Here is a 4,897-nt window from a genome sequence, read left to right on the forward strand (position 1 = left end):
AACACAGTGATAGATCCTACATGTATCTCTGGAATACAGATGTGAGGAAAACACCACTCTCGGCATCTCGCAAACTCGCAAGGGTCAGAGGCACAGAGGGAAGTCATTCCCATCACCACTGAAAGCAGCAAAGATACCTCCATCCTCATGGCAGGTGGTTGTCTGCTGACCGTATATACGCACAGCATCTGCCGAGCAGAGGGACTAGCTTGTGTTCCAAAGAGATAAAGAGAACAGCAAAGGGGGTTCATTTGGCCTTGAAACAAAGCCCAGGTGAAACACGACCCTGCTCCCCACATGGATCTTTTGCCCCCACACCCTTCTCCTCCTCTAGCCACTAGAGAGCACTTCTCTTCCTTTTTATCAATCAGGCTCACAGATTGAATGTTATCAATTGACAGCTTTAAAGCTAAGGAATTGTATAAATTAAATACAGTCTGCAGCAAATATACTGAGGAGCTAGAATTTATATACACACTAGATATGGGAGCTCTTAGTTATTACCCACTTAAGGCTATGGCACTGATGAATGGTAAGGCCACCCTATCCCTGAAGGCACTTTTCATTACCCACAGTATAGGAATATTGAGAGTGTGTGTATGTATCCAGCATGACTGCTCATTTCCATAGTTCTCCATCAGGTTTGCATTCAGTTTATAAAATAAAAAATTACTCCAGGGACGTATTTCACTCATTCCAGAACCCTTTCTCTCTCCCTCTCCCCCACAGCCCATATTCCGGCTGCCTTTCCCCTCCTCCCAGCCCCAGTACTGTAACAATGCCTTTAAATCTGATGATGCTTATTAAATGAAACAACTTAATTACTATCAATATATAATGCTGTGTACTTCAGCCTCAACAGAGACGTCTGATCCCATTCTGCTTCTGACCTTTAATGGCCATCAAATCAAAGTAATTCTGGTCAGCTCAGTACAGCTCTGACACATGCCCAGGTCAGAAAGATGAAGGGGCACTAATCTACCATGTTACCCAGCCCATTGTTTAATACCTTTTTCAACAGAATTTAATAACTGGAGAAATGCCAGTTTTCTGTCTAGTTTGGGTTAAAACCTCTTTCGTTGAAAATAAATAATTACGGAGCATTCTGAGTGGCCCTCGGTTTACATAATTGGTGCCTCTTAGACAGAGCAATATACTTGCCTTTGAAGTTTTCCAGATGCACGAAGCTGAGGTCCAAAATATTCTTTTTATTCAGAAGTAAGCACAGAAAAGCATTTTTTCTTCATAAACTGCCACGCAAACCTTTTCCCTTTTCCCAGCCAGCCATCCCCTACATCTGATCCCACATCTGGTTGCCCTAAGTGGAAAACACTGGTGAGTTTAAATGGCATGAGTCAATTCCCATAACCAAGAAGGGTACAGCCTAGACCACCAAATCACAGTTTATGAGTCTTTCTTAGAGCATTTTGAGATAAATGATTTCAGTTTTATTCAAACAGAGCCAAACCCTGCTGATACCTAATTTCACTTCTATTACCTCATTAATAACCTACAGACATTTGCAGATTACACTTCTTTATGTCTGCATTGTGGTCATCATACACATGCACGAGTGCTACTTCTTCTTGTATTTGTTTTGGGTTTAATTCCCAGTTCTCATCTATGCCTCTGCCACCTTTACAGGGCTGGGCTCAATTAACTCTCCTGTGTTCTCCTCGCAACGAGCTGCAGCAGTCAACAAGCAATACACAATTTTTTAACAAGTATTAATGTATTCACATGCAAAAAATCAGTGACAGCTTTATGTAGCGTGGCAATCACTAAATGTGGGATTTAAAATGCAAAAGTAGCATTTAGCAGTTAAGTGTAAAGGCACATTCAGATGTCACTTCACCGCAAACATGTTCAACATGTATCTGCAGCTAAAAACAAACCTGTATCTTTAACAAATATTTTTCATAATAGTCAGACTGGCAAAACTGAAAATAAGTTGAAGCAATTTGACCATGTCAGGTAAATTCTTGGGGAAAAAAAGAATGTTTTAAGTGACAGATAAAACTGTTTACAAGCTTTTAACCATAAAAATATTTCTTTTCTTGTATCTTGCCAATATCAATAAAAAACCAACATGCATAAATATATATAAACAGACACTTGGCATAAGAACACATTTCATGAAATACGAGTAATAGAGCAGGAAAATTCAAAGTATATTTCTTTTTTACTGTATTGAATGGACAGGTTACCGTAAAGAATACATTATGTGCAGATGGATGAAAATACAAAGTTCATGCAGGATACATAGGATACGAACAGGGTGTTAATTTCCAGGTAGAAACACAAACATTTTGGTTCATTTCCTATCTCACACTGCAATATTTGGTGTCTTTTCATTGACTCCCATGTATTTGGACTTCAGTCCAGCAAAGCACTTAAATGCGTGCTTAGCTTTAAGCTCACAATAGTCCCCTTGAAGTCAAATTAAGCACATATTTACATGCTTTGCTGGATCAGGGCCATACTACAGATTTACACAGATGTGAGCTCAGATGAGCTCAAGCCACAGTGTTTGTGTCCAGTTTCAGATCCAATTGGCAAATGCTTTCAAAAGCTGGAGGTATTTGGATTAGGGGTTTTGGTCCAAGCCAGTCTGTAACTTCAGTACCTGAACCCACATTTCTTGTGCGCCCAAGACTCCCATAGGCATTAACGGAAGCTTTGGAGGCACAAGAAGTACGAGAGCGAGACCTCTGGGACTAAAGAGCCAATTTACTTAAACCCAAATTATAACACTTTTTAACCTTGAGATTAAACCAAACTCCCACCAGAGTTCAACCCTCGCTCCATTACATTTCTCACCCAGCATTTGGATTTTTTGTTTATCATGTTACTATTGCTTTTGGCTAGCATTCGCTTTATTATATAACATTATATAATTTTTATATATATATATATATATAATTTATATAATTTATATAACATTAACCTAGAAAAAACTAATGGGCACCATCAAATAGCTGTTAACATAAAGCACTTATAAACATGTGCCATTAGTGAACCAGCAGAGAGCACAGGAACTCATTTATGTTACATCTGTTAGCGCTGGATAAACACAGATTTACAAGTTTAAATGGCAAATGATGCCTCAGCCTGGTCAGAAATTAATTTCCAGGTTTTTCACAGACTTCACCAGTCCAGCAAATGGATGCCACATGCTGAACCTCCAGCTAGGGATAAACCAGCTAAGAGGTGTTGGAGCCCACAGCAACACACATTCACCTGTATACATGCACTATCATACTCCTCTAACATCACTGCTTGTTCCACCTGGGGCATCAGACATCTAAGTCCCCTTCCACATGTGCATGGGGGGCGAGGGGTTGGGAAGGCCATCTTCAACTCATCGGGAACAGAAGTTATCACCTACCACTCCACAGCTCTAGCATGCGCTACACAACTCAACAGGTTCCTGTTTCTGGTATTGCTCAGACCAGAGGCGGCTGCTGGTTCTGAAAAGCCTGTGGCTCCCATAAATGTGGGAAACACCAGCACCAACATGGGAATTACCCCCACATCTGCACTGAGGGCAGCACAAGCAGCTGGAGAGCCCTTTCAGCAGTTCCTGCCCTCTCCAGAGAATGCTCCTCAAACAGTAACAGCCTCCAGCACACACCTCACCCCACCATGGTCAGCAAAGCTGCTGTGGAACTGTCTGTGCTGGTTTTATCTGACACTCTTATAGGATTAGCACATCTTTTCATGCATATTAACCAAAACCAGAGTAGATGGTACAATCTGATCACTTCCACTGCTCCAAATACAACAGGCAAAGCTCTCTCCTTCTGCACAGAGCACTGAGCTTTCAAGAGAGAGTCACTAAGCGTCCTCAAACCCACTTCCCTTCTCACAGACAACTGACCAGGGCAGCATGAAGCTAAAGAGACACATTGGCTTCTGCAGCTGACTCATGGTGATCTAAACCTGCAGCCACTGATTAATTTTCTTTTTATTTTTATTTTTGCATGTATTCCTATACAATGAGAGGGGAGCACACAGAATATAGGAGAATCATGGGGCTGAAAGAAGAAACAATGGAGGCACTGGTACCCAAGGCTGTGATAGAAAGTAAAAGAAGACCCGACATCCAACACGTATTCCCATAACATTTCAGCAGTGGATGGGGAGATTGTGCTTGCAATAGAGCGGTTTGTTGTTCCCCCAAGCTGATCTCCAATAAAGCACACAGGGGAAGGAAAAATGCGTACCTCCTATTGCTTTGGGATTTTATAACCAACACTGAAAAAAAAATCAGTGCCAGTAGACACAGCACTAAAGAAGTGAAAACTTTGCAGAAGAAAAAGGAAAATTAGGTATTTCTGAAGAAAACGTCAGACCATTTCTTGTAGCTTCTGCCCAAATTCCAGAAGGAATCCCATTTTGTTGATACCAGTTCTAGGATGCCAACTTGAGACTGCTGTTACAACACACAATTACACTGAGGAGTTAGAAACACACCCAGCTTCAACTGCAGGCAGCACTAGGGGAAACTAAGGCAGTGAAAAGGCAGTTTTACACTGTGCTAAAGCCCAAAAGTCAAATTATATTACTGACCCCAACCCACCACCAGCTGAGCAGTACCTGAAACCACAGCTCTAGACACAACTGTTCCTGTAGCAGGGTGTAAAACACCAGCAATAATTTCCATGGTGTCCTACAGGACAAACAGCAAAATATCAAGCAGAGAGAAACTTGCCTTCAACCCAGGCCAAAGCCAGCCTTCATATTCAGTTAATTATCTTGCAAACAAGCCCAAAACAAAGGGACCAATTTCACCATGATGTGGCACAGCTGAGCAGCTCCCTGACCAGCTGCACGGAGGTGAAGCTCAGGAGAAGCAGGATGTACCCTTGCAATCTGTCTTTTTTCTTTGTACTGA

At 41.6% G+C, this 4,897-nt stretch overlaps 1 long non-coding RNA gene across 1 annotated transcript; it reads right to left on the reverse strand.

The window, feature by feature from the left end:
* Positions 1–3,697: 3,697 nt before the first annotated feature.
* On the reverse strand, positions 3,698–4,736 carry LOC133217251 (uncharacterized). The gene is made up of 2 exons (XR_009726844.1): positions 4,600–4,736; positions 3,698–3,942 (listed from the first exon to the last, which is right to left on the reverse strand). It is a non-coding gene; the product is annotated as an uncharacterized LOC133217251 (long non-coding RNA).
* Between the last annotated feature and the right edge of the window lie 161 nt (positions 4,737–4,897).

This window comes from Neopsephotus bourkii, unplaced genomic scaffold (genome assembly GCF_033783945.1).
Source record: "Neopsephotus bourkii isolate Nb327-2 ecotype Australia unplaced genomic scaffold, CSIRO-AGI_Nbou_v1 NB_1121, whole genome shotgun sequence".
In the NCBI taxonomy this organism is placed as follows: domain Eukaryota; kingdom Metazoa; phylum Chordata; class Aves; order Psittaciformes; family Psittacidae; genus Neopsephotus; species Neopsephotus bourkii.